This window comes from Carettochelys insculpta, chromosome 16, assembly GCF_033958435.1.
Source record: "Carettochelys insculpta isolate YL-2023 chromosome 16, ASM3395843v1, whole genome shotgun sequence".
NCBI classification, from domain to species: Eukaryota; Metazoa; Chordata; order Testudines; family Carettochelyidae; genus Carettochelys; species Carettochelys insculpta.
This window is the reverse complement of record NC_134152.1, coordinates 68,859-81,435: the sequence shown is the minus strand read 5'-3', so window position 1 is coordinate 81,435 and position 12,577 is coordinate 68,859.

Genomic DNA, 12,577 nt, shown 5'->3' with positions numbered 1-12,577 from the left:
ACATTGGAGAAAACTGAGCATTCCCAGGAAATCTGCAGGGACTAAAAGCTGTGCCAGTCCCCCCAGCTGGGATACCCACTGCCAAGGCGTTTGAAAAGGTGCAGCTGTGGGCATAGGCTAAGCCAGTCTAAGATACAGCTGGGCTAGGCCTGGAAGCTCAGGGATCACCCCAAGATGCTGAGCTCTCAAAATGATCTTTTCTAGCTGAGGAATTTTTAGAACTGGTTCTGCACAGTTGTATGGTGATAGGTACCTTCTCCTCTTTCCCAAGGCCTGGAACTCCGGAACTTCCTTGGAAATAACACTGCAGCCAACCTCAAAGAGTCCTGAGGCATGTTTGGAAACAAAGAGGGTCTAGTCCAAATATATTTCCCCTATTAAGCTGATGCAGCTAGTCAACAGAGCCTGAATTCTCAGGGCTGCTCAGTTAATGAGCCATCAGAGCACACATTTTGTTGCAGGCAAGCTCCCACACTGAGCTCTGGCCACTTCAGTGTACTTGCTCAAGTGGGAATCCATATATCTCTGAGGTCACTTGCCTGTGATTATGCACTGCTCAGTCATGTCAGTGCAAGCACAGCTCTCATCAGACACATTTGCTTACCCTTGAACACTTATGGTGTGATCCACCATGATATATATTTAAATCTCTTCCCTTCTGAGTTATGATACATACTGGTAAACTGGCACATCTCCGCTTTATAGTCTTGTTTTTTTCAGTTCTTGCTCAAACTGTCATATACACAGTTAGTAAATTTTGCACACGTAACTTGAAATCTTTTGTCCTAAGGATGGCAAGAGGGGCAAGGTTAAGCATTACTTTGGAGCTGATCCTGTCGGGTGTTGATCCACTGCAACTCCCATCTGAGGAAAGCCTGATGTGTCACCTTATTCACCATAAGTGAGCAGTCACACAACAAAGATGTCAACCCAATCCCTGTCTCAAGCATTATTCCTGGTATTGTCCCAAAATGCTAGATATTGTTTGTTGTAACAGACAGTCTCTCCTCCAAAGAGTTGATTACTTCAACAGTGCAGATAAAAAAGAAACAGTGGTATAGAGTTTTTAAGTAACTTGCCCTAGGATACAAAGCAGATCAGTGGCAGAGAATAGAACCCATTTCACTTGAATGTGTATCCAGTACTCTCTATTTACCATACTCAGATTACTGCTCCATCAAGTCCAACATTCTGCATGTGACAGCAACTAATACCTGATGCTTCAAAGAAGGGGAGTCAATAATGTGCCTGGCTAACTTTACAATACTTCCCATGAAGGTCGGGGGGAGAGTAAACCCCTTTATTACCCAGAAGACAATCAGTTTGAGAGCTGGCTGCCCTTCTCTGGGTTTGTAAATTGTTATAAATAGTACGGGCATAATTTGCTCCAGCCCTTTTCCAGATTACTTTATCATTAGTTATCTTTTCACCCTAAGCTCCCCCACTGCTCAGTTTGGCCATGTGGTCTTACTAAAGTATAGTTTGGTGTGGACTTGGACCCTGATCCTCAAAATCCTGTAGCTGTTGACTTCAATCATAGATGAAGACACTAGGCACTTTGGTAGCTGAGCCTGATTCCTTTTGGGGACTGAGCCAGCAATTGCTCCTCTATATTGAGCTGATTAAACTTCAGTTTTATGTAGGACCCTATATGTTTTCTCACTACTTTATTGCTGTTTTCATGGTGCTCAGGATCTTACTGGGGCTGGCTGAGCAAGATGCCCTGTCTGAGGTCTAAGAGCCAAATGAAGGGCCTGTCCATTTGCTGAAGTGATTTAGAAATTGATCAGTGGCAGAACTTTATGCTAATCTCTCAGTCTTATTTGAGTGTCTGAATTTGGCCCCTGGTTTATACAGCTCTGTAACATGGTGATACCATTCTTTGGGTCATATCTATGTGGGCAAGACTAACCAATGTTATAACATGGCCAAGAGGCTATTGTGGCATAGATTCCATGGTACCAATCTGACATTGCAGATGGCTTTTACGTATCATTTCAGTAGTGATATTGCTGTGAGGACCAGGTAGCAGGCAGCCTCATGCACAGGGGTTTCAAATGAAGCTCTGAAAATGGACCTCTCACCCCTTACACCTAAAGGATAGTCCTGCCCACAAATCTGATGCATCAGCTTGTCCAGAGTTTTCCATCTGCTCACTGGAGTCCTCAACAGTGGGAGAAAGTTTGCCAGAATCTTGGGGATGCAGGAGAAGCCAGCAAGCAGTGTGTGTCTTCAGAAAGAAATAGTGTTTTTTTCTCCTTCAAGGAAAAGGGGCACTCACGAGGGTAACTGTTGGACCTGAGTGTGACAGAACCTTCCATATGTTGTGGAGTAAAATCAGGACAGGATCTTGAAACTTCTACAATATGCATGTCAGCCAGTCTCCAGTTGCTATCCTATGTTAGAGGGTGGGCTGAATCAACTATTAGATCTCTTGTGATTAGTATTATTACTAATGCTAACTATACTCACTTACCTGATTCTAGGTTTCTCTCCTTTCCAAATTCATTTAATATTGCCTCCCATTTTACTGCCCTTAAAACTTATCCTGGGAACTTCACCTGAGCTGGAAAATACAGTGTCAGGTGAAAAATGTGGCACTTTTTTTACCTTCCTGCTGATGGCTAAGGGGCTGACAAAGTGATCCTGTGGGCTGGTTCAGTATAGGTGTGACATAAGCAGTATATTTCCTACTTTCACAGTGGCTTTCCAATCAGGAGAACTTTATCAGTGGCTGGGCCTCCAAACTGAATGTCACAAAATAAGTTCGTATTCTGCAGAAAAGGGGACCTTGGAAGGGCACGAGATGCACTTTCGTAAAGTGAAAAACTTTTCTTTGCAGGCATGGTATAACTAATACTAAAGGAGCCAACAGCCTCTTCAGGCCTTTGGGCAGAGGGTGAGGGGTGCAGACCTGCACTCCCAGAAGGGACTGAGGCCAGGGCCGCCGGCCTTCCATGGTGCCCCCGTCACAGCCATACAGCTTGCATGGTGTGGTGCTCTGGTGGTGAATTAAAGGGCCTGGGGTTCTGGCCACTGCCACTGTTTCAGAGCCCTGGGCCGCTGTGTCGCCAGTTCCCAAGGTAACTGCTCCCTCTGTTGAGGGCCTGGCTGATAACCAGTAGTTCTGTTACTTGAGGCACTGAGCACAAAGAGAGTGTCCTGGTCCTAACCCTAACTAGACACACATAAGCAACTACATTACATTTTAGTTTAAAAAAGTGGGGGCGTGGTTATTTATACACCTTTACGGGCTCCACTGTGCCTTTAAATCAGCCTCTGACTAGGAACTATGTGGTGGTGCACCCACCCTCCAGGAGCTGCCAGAAGCATTGAGTCTTAATCGGGCACCATGCCTAATAGAGCGCTGGGAAGCACAGCTGCTGTGGTGCAATGTGGTCAGTGCAGTAGGAGGTGGCATATCACGTGCCCCTTACTGCCCTTTACTTTCTTTGGGGGTAACTAGAACAGCTAGCAGAGTCCATGCACTCACAGGAACACAATATACCACTTGCAAGGGCAGACCAAGGGGTGGTGTGTGGGAGTGCAGCTTGAGATTTAAACTGTCTCCTGAAGTGTTGAAAGATTCAACACAAGAGCACTGTACTAAGGCAGGAGAGTTATGGGAGCAAAACCAACTTTAAACAGAAAAGGAAACCATTTCAATTGGGTTGGCTAAGCAGTGTGGGAAATAAAAACCAGGAAGCATGCAGCATTACTTTTGATTTTTAAATAATGTAAAGAAATATGCTATATATGTATTGTATAATACACATGTTATGGAGCCAGATCCCTAAATGGTGTAAACTATCATAGCATCGTCGACTTCATGATTTGAATTATCTGAGAATCTGGAGGTATGTCCCAATATTATTCCCATGGTCTGACCATTTAGAGATTTTTTTTTTTAACTCATGAACTTTCTAGGAGCTGTTGCACAGCCAAGCAAAGCATCTGTCTTGTTTTAGTTGGGTAACCTTGAAAAATATCTGTGGGATCAGAGAATGTGTGAAAAGCCCATCAAGAAAGAGACAAGGCTTTCTTATAATCCTGAACACAGTGCTGAGACAATGAGGGGATTCAAGAGAAAAGCAACTAATTTCTAAGCAGAATAATAAGATTGAAAAGGAAAAATATTATGGTTAAAGGACTCAGGGGAAGAAAAATTGATGGGCCATGGTTTCAGCTGGTGTAAATTGACAGTGATATATGCAGATTTATGCCAACTGAGGAACTGTCACATTGTTCCTAAACTGGCTGACCCAGATAATTCCACTTCTAGCAGGGTTCTGTCACTGGTATGGTTCTAATTCAGTCTCCTTAGTGCCCCAATCAAGTGTCCACTGGGCCAAAGTATTGCTATAGAATGAAAAACAGAAGGGGACAGGGGAAAAAATCTGAAAAATCATTTTCTTACTGTACATACAACCTCATTCTCCTGTATATTCTGAAGATATAATCTTATATTTGGTAAGTGTTTCTTGTGCTATTTTATCATGTGACTTGTTTATAAAAATATATATTAAAATTTTAAAAAAATACAAAGCTTGGTTAATGTTCCTGTCTCAGGCATAATTATGTAGTATAATTTTTTGCATTCTCATTCGTAGTCAAAAGTACAACACAACAAGGTATTACCCAGCAAAGTCTACTGTGTTATACCAAAATATTTATATTGGGGGGGGGGTCCCAGTTGATATCAGGGCTCCATGTCTGCTGGGTGCTATGCAAATACAGTAAGAAGTAGACCAGAGTGGCCCAACTTATGGCACCTACAAGCCGCATACAAGAATCTCTGGAAGTTCGAGAGCCAGGCACACCTACCAAGGCTTGGAGCTTCAGCCCCACAGGAGGCACCTGCTGCCCTACAGCAAACCCCAGCAGACAAGCTCTACAGGACTGAAGCACTGAGCCCCTGCAGATGTGCCCAGTGAGCATGAAGTCCCACCATCCTACCACAAGGAAAAAGCCTTGAGCTCCCCCACCCCCAGTCTCATAAGCAGAGAAGTGAGGGAGAAGCAGGAAGGGTTCCACACATTACACTTTAACTGTAAGAGAGACACATTTAGGTCACAAGCTGAAGATTGCCCACTCTCAAAATAGAAACTGCCCTTGGTAACCTTAGCCCAAGGAAACCCGATTGCAATCATAGGCCAACTCTGGAGTGCTGTCCCCTTAGTAATACTAACCCTTCTTTCAGGAACCCAACAGGCAACAGGCCTAACCCTAGCCCAGGAATGCCTCCCCTTAGTAACTCAACATGTAGCCAGGAAATCCCTACACTTCTTAAGCCTAACCTTGGATCCCCACTTCTAAAAACCTTAGCTAGGAGGATCCCTAATCCAGGGGAGTGCCACCATGTGTTGCTGGTTGGGAACCCTGCCCCGGCAGGGGAGGGCACATGCCCAGTGTGGGTGGAGGCCAGTATATGTGGTGACTAATGTTGGGGTCCTCATTGCTGTTGTACTGAGATGAGGGTCCAACAGTGCAGTAGACAGTGCAGTCAAGTTTAAAAACGGGACTGAGTCCAGGCTTTGCAGCTGAGGTCCGGGTGGAGGAGGGAGGAAAAGGAGAAGTAAAGCATTCATTGCAAGACCAGCTGTCTGGGAAAGCCTGGTGCTAAGGTGGGCTGGAGGGGACAAATTATTTTCAAGCAGAGACTACGGAGGATGATCCACTTGTTTTGGTGCCAGGGGTGGGCTGGTAACAGGAACTATGTGCCATTGTAGCCAAGAAGGCTAATGGCATATTGGGGGTACATTAGTAAGAGCATTACCTGCAAATCTACAGCACTGATTATTCCCCTTTATTTGGCCTAGTGAGGACACACCTGGAATATTGCATCCAATTCTGCCCCTTTTCTCCCCAGTCCATTACAGAAAGGATGTGGATGCATTAGAGATAGTCCAGCACAGGGCAACTAACATCCGCCTTGGCAAGTATTTCCCCCCAGCAACCCAATCGCTATGGTAATTACCAAGCAACTATGTCGTCCTAGCAACACAGACCTGAAAGTGACCGGCACTAGGACCCGGGAGGCACTGTTCACCTGTAGCGGCCGCGGAGCCCAGCTTCAGCCTCCTTCATTTGGGGAGCTCTGTGCTTGTGAATAAATGGGCGAGGGGAAACAGTGGCAGCCTTCCACGTCTCACCTCTGGGGGCAGTCCACGCAAACCTACACTCTTGGTCATCCCCCTCTCTTGGCTCACTTCTTTTTGTTTCCCTGCCCCTGCCTGCAGGGAAGCACGGGAATTCTGTGTGGGAAGGGGCATTTTCTGTGGCTGCACAATCATCCAGAATTCCCCAAGGAGTAAGATATTCCCTATAATCAGTTCCTGTGTCTGCTTTACAGTGTCTAAGGAATGATTCTCCTATAGGCACTTATCTGTGATAATCCTCCAAAGTGTAGTAGGCTGTGGGCTGCTGTGCGACCAGATCAGATTCATGAGTGGCTTCTTTGCTGTATTCATGCCAGATGCTTTGAATTGGCACAGGACACTCAGGGATGCATATCATAGCCATTTTCATGGGTTGGAGTTATTCAGCTTCCTTCCTCTCACTGGGCTATGTCCTCTTTCGTTTCTTCTGTCTGGCTTCCCGTGCCCTCTGTCTTCCTTCCCTGTTTTTCCTTAGAGGTCCTGTCACAAACCTTCCAAAGACTCCCCATATGAATCGTCCATATGTGCGCACATGTGTACCTTCTGTCAAGCTGTATAATGCGCAGAACAAATTTCCTTGGAGCCAGCAGGGCAATGCACAGGATGTCTTCCAAGGAGCAGCAATGACAACCCGTGGCCAGTTGAGACTACTGCAAAGAGTATTTCCCGTGGTGCAGCAGTGACACCCGGTGACCAATTAGATAATACAGTACAATGATTGTGTTTCACTTGGGTAAGTCTAAGACTCACACCATGTTTCCCTTGCAGCACCCGTGACATCTGATGGCCAGTTGTGGTTGTATACAGCGTGTGTTTCCCTTGGACCAGTAACAACTCAAGGCTAATAGAGTAACGGAAAGAGGGTTTTTGAGGAAGAAACAGTGCCATCCGGTAGCCACTCAGGTAATGGACCGAGTGTGTCTCCTTTGGAGCAACAATGACACTTGCGGGGCAGTTGGGGTGCCTACAGTCTTTTGTGTGGGGAATAGTAACAGAGTGTCTGTATCCAAACAAAACAAACAGCAGTCATGGAACACTTTAAAGACTAATTTTGTAAGGCTTCAAAATGCTACATGACTGCTGTTTTGCTCTGTATGAGGGAGGAGGGGACTGAGGTGGGCGAGACCAAAACTTTGGGAACTGCAACTCTCAGTGGATGGACATGCTCCTCACTACTGTTCCTTCTCAATTAAAAGCCAGGCTCTTCTTCTCTCCCACCTCGCCAGGGTTTAAAATGAAACAGTAAATAGGGTTTTACTCCAAGCTCATCTAAATAATCTAAATATGGTCATATTTAGCTTAAAGTCCACAATACTCTCAAATATCCCACCAGAAATCAAAAGGTAAACCAAATATGAAGCTGCACACAATGCTTAATTTGAAATCCAAACACAGAGAACAATTATTTTTAAATAACAAGTATAACAAATGCCATAAAATAATTTCAATTTTAAACAAAAAGTGTGCGCCAGTAGGATCGCAAAATAACATAAATAAACCCTACTATCAAAACCACCTAAAAGCCTTAATGCAGTTTGAATATTGGCCATACCTGATTAAAAAATGTGCAAAATATGTCAAAACTAGTAGTGTATATCAGACACTTCAATCCGGCAAACCTCAATTAAGAAAAAAAAAAGCCTAAATCAAACCCAAACTGATAAACCAAAACACACAGCTCTAAATAAACCTACACATAAGTGAAATTAAATCTGTACTAACATTGAAACAAAATATATAATGTTCTAATTCTAATTTCTTGCTTTGCACAAGAGGAAAAGTGTTTTTGTAGGCCCAAGTAACTATGCTGTCACTACAGCATTTCTTTTGATAAATAAGGTTTTTACCGAATATTTAATTGCCCTTAAAATTGTCTAACATAATTTTTAATTTTATATTTGCAATAATATCCCAAGTATGAAAACACATCCCCACAGAACAGTGCCATGTTCCTCAATTAAACCAAGTGATAATCTTCTGCTAGAATCCCAGAGGGTTTGTGCACTTGTCAGCCATGGAGCCAGAAGCTGTCATGAGAAGGTGAGCTAGTGTAACACAGGTGGAACCACACTTGGGGTCTCTGGGCTTAGTGCAAGAGCCCCTACAGCTTGAGCTAAAACCACCTAGCTCTCAGCTAAAGCTGGAGAGGAGACCCATTCTTTCTTCTTTAGTAAGAGCGGGAGCCATGTTAGTCTGTACGTCAACAAAACAAAGCAGCAGAAATGTAGCACTTTAAAGACTAAATCATTTTTGTTAGTCTTTCATCTTTGTAAGTAGTCACAGGGCTTGTTGACCCTAGCTCCCTATTTTGAAGGGAGTATGGTAAGTTGGGTGTTGGGAATTTATTAATGAAGTGCTGCAGTGCATATGCAGGACTTCATTAAGCAAATTCCAACCCTCACAGGACTTCAAAGTACCCCAGGCACTTGGAAGTACCGGCAGGTGAGCCGTGGCTAGACAGGAGCCGGCACTTCTAAGTTTAACATTTCAAAGTTGCCGTGGGGTGGGGGTGGGGGGGATTTGCTTAATGAAGTGCTGCATATGCACTGCAACACTTTATTGATAAACTCCCAGCACCCTAGTTACCATGCTCCCTTTGAACTAGGGAACTAGTGTAGACAAACCCACAGGCTATGTCTACACTAGCTCAAAACTTTGAAATGGGCATGCAAATTGCCATTTCAAAGTTTACTAATGAAGTGCTGAAATACATATTCAGCATCTCATTAGAATGCCGGCAGCCGCAGCACTTCGAAATTGACGCAGCTCGCTGCCGCTCAGCTCATCCAGACGGTGCTCATTTTTTAAAGGACCCCGGCAACTTTGAAATCCCCTTATTCCTATCTGCTGTTAGGAATAAGGGGATCTCAAAGTTGCCGGGGTCCTTCTGAAAAGGAGCCCTGTCTAGATGAGCTGCACAGTGGCAAGCCGCATCAATTTCGAAGTGCCACGGCTGCTGGCATTCTAATGAGGCGCTGAATATGTATTTCAGCGCTTCATTAGTAAACTTCGAAATGGCCATATTTCGAAGTTTTGGGCTAGTGTAGACACAGCCACAGAGAGGTATCTTCATAAAACAGAAAAGTAGTCATGTAGCACTTTAAAGACTAACAGAATGATTTATTCAGTGATGTGCTTTTGTGAGATAGACCCACTTCTTCAGATTTCTTCAAGAGGGGGGAGAATTGATTCAGCACAGCAGTAGCTTATTTGCATATTAGAAGCCAGAAGCTTGGAGGGACATTGAAGTAAAACTTAACTGTGCTTTGTCTGGAGCCTGACACTGACTGGGTGAGTGGTCATCATGAGCGCAAGACTGTTGCCCAATGTGGGGAAGGACTTCTGGGGACATAGGAGTTATAGCTTCAGTGTATAAATATAAGTGAACTGAGAACAGAAAAGGTGGGGGTTTTTTTGGGTGGTGGGGTGGGTTGCGGGGGGCGTTTAGGAGAAAAAGTGGTTTGTATATTGTGAGCTATAGGAGAAAAGTTCAGGAATGTGGTAGTGCTTTCTTTCCTGAAGGCTGAGTTGTCGGGGGGGGGGTGTCTTTTAAGAACTTTTGGGTGGGGCTATCAGGGTTTTGTGAGGTGGGACAGAAAGATGCTGTGGCTTTTGACCTGACTGCTAATAGGCTGTCACTGCCTAAAGGAGGGGAAGATTAGGCAGGTGCACTGTGATTAAAAATGCAGGATTTCTCCCTAGCCCCCACAAAGTAGTAGGCATCCTTCGGTCTGCATAGACTATGGATCGCGCCCTTTATAGTTTCAATTGAGGACTTCATTTACAGCATCTACGGTGACTATGAAGACCCACACGAGAGTGACAGTCCTTGCTGCATCTCTTGCAGATGTGGTGGGTGTCTGGCAAGTCCTTAGTGTGCTTTCTGTGTGCTTGCTTCTCCTCTGCTAGCTGTCTGATCCTCATCTCGCCCTTCTGAAGGCCCTTGTGTAACCCCTGCCTCCATCTGCTGCGGTCGTCTGCTAGTTCTTCCCAGTTGTCCAGCTCGATGTCTACCTCTCTGAGGTCTCTCTTGCAGACATCTTTGTAGCGCAACTGGGGGCGTCCGGGAGGTCTTTTGCCAGAGGCTAGCTCACCATACAGGATGTCTTTTGGAATCCTTCCATCATTCATCCTGTGGACGTTGCCAAGCCAGCGGAGCTGACGCTGCCTGAGGAGGGAGGGTATGCATGGTTGGGATTCCAGCTTGCTCGAGGATGGCGGTGTTGGTCACTCTGTCCTTCCATGATATTCCAAGGACGCGCCTGAGGCAGCGCAAGTGGAAGACGTTCAGCCTCTTTTCCTGGCGGGCATACAGGGTCCAAGTCTCGCCGCCATAAAGGAGGGTGCTGAGGATGCAGGCTCTGAAGACTTGCATTTTGGTGTGAGTGTACAGCTTGTTGTTATTCCACACTCTCTTGCTGAGTCTGGATGGAGTTGTGTCCGCTTTTCCGATCCTCCTATTTAGCTCGGTGCGCTACGCTAACATTGTAATGTCGTATAAGAACAAAGGAGACAGAAGCAACTGCAACAAGCCCCCACAAAAGAAGTTGGAAAATCATCAGGCTGCAACTGGGGGTTGAATTATGAATTTCTGGATTTGAGGTGGGCAGGGCACAGATGGAATATTTGTAGTATATTTCCCTGAGGTGTGTTCAAAGGTCCCTTAACTGGGAAGCCAGTAAGAAAGGGGATTTCTGTGGGTTTTGTTCTGTTGTTGCAAAGTGTGGGAGTGGGAACTGAGCTCTGGTTTACAGAGGTTGGATTTAGAGCTAGAGTTTAGGATTGAGCTATGATTTTTGTCAAGAGGTCTCGGTTGGGATTAGGTAAATGTTAGCAATATTTTATTCAGGTTTAGGTCTTGAGATAAAAGTGGGACTTAAAATTTGGGGGTTGGGTGTTTAGATTTTAGTGGGGATGGATTAGCCAGCAGCATTGAAGTATGGATGTCGATGGGGTGCTACCCAATAGTGATTCACAGGTAGGGACGTTTTAGATCATGTTAGTGTCAGGAGCCCTATACAGCACAAGCTGGATTTATCTAAGGTTCGGCTTCCGGAGGCACTGAGCATCTGAGAGCTGGAGACAAGTATATCATTTGGCTGTTTTCAGTTATGGTCTGCAGCTTTGGGGGCATGGCCTGGCCCCTGTGTCTGTGTTGCAGCAGGCTAACCTGTCTGGGTCAAACAGGCGGTGTACTGGGGGCCCAAGATGGCGGTGAAAACATGTTCAATGGAGTCTCTGTGCATTGGGTGTCAGTGCCAAAACTGCTAAACCATCAGAATACACTCTACCCCTTCCTTAATGATTCTTCATATTCTGTTCAGTTTTTTTGACTGCCTCTGCACAGGGAGTGGATATTTTGAGAGAGCTCTCCACAGTGACTCTGGAATGGTAACAGGTAATTTAGAGCCCATCATTTTATATCTGTAGTTTTTTTTTCCAATGCACATAGCACATCCTTTTGTATTTGTGCAGTCTATCTGTGACTTAACCATCTTCAGTACTTGGGTAGCCTTTGCAAAGTTTGCCACTTTACTGTTTATCTGAGTCATCCTGCAGCCCTCAAACCTCCCTCCAACTCAGCCTTCCTCTATGGGGCCTCTAAATCCCCCATTCCATCACTGATGGAACACTTCACCTCACTAAGCTGCTGATGTGTGGGCCCCAAATTGCTTACTGAACATCTATATTAATCAGCCCCATGGATGCATGCTCTCTATCTCTGCCCCTCACCCCCTTAATTTTTCTGACATTTCTCTTTTCAGGACGCAGTCTGGGTATGCAGCCTCAACAGGGTTGGTTTTGGAACCCATGAAAAAAATAGGAGTGTTTAGAACAGGTCATGTGGGATAGTGGCTGCTAGAGTGAACTGGGGACTGTTGTTCAGTGCAGATGATGGAATGAGAGCACAAGCCATGGATGCATGCAAAGTTGAATGTACCAATAAAGATCTGTGCAGCCATGGCACGTGTTTGGCCTTTTTTCAGCTGTGCTTGCAAAGCAATTCTCCGGAGCCACAGCTGGAGAAGAAGGTGGCAGAAATGGAACACAATCCCCACATAACTCAAGGTTTTACTGTACTGATGAGAAACTCAAAGCACTGACTGCTTAGTCATTTAGGCGGAAGACAGAAATTTAAAGACTACTCATCTCATCTTAGAAGTAACATAGAGATAGCTGTGTTAGTCTGTATTTTATCAAAACAGAAAAGCAGTCATGTAGCATTTTAAAGATCAGCTCTGAAGAACTGGGTCTGTCCCATGAAAGGTCATCACCTAATAAAACATTCTGTTAGTCTGTAAAGTGCTATGTGAAAGGTTTTTTGTTTTTACTTAGAAGGGCATCATGGTTGATCTAAGGTCTGTGGAACTCTGTGGAAGTGAGTCTGGAGAAAGGGCAGTAGTATGCAATGCAGAGCA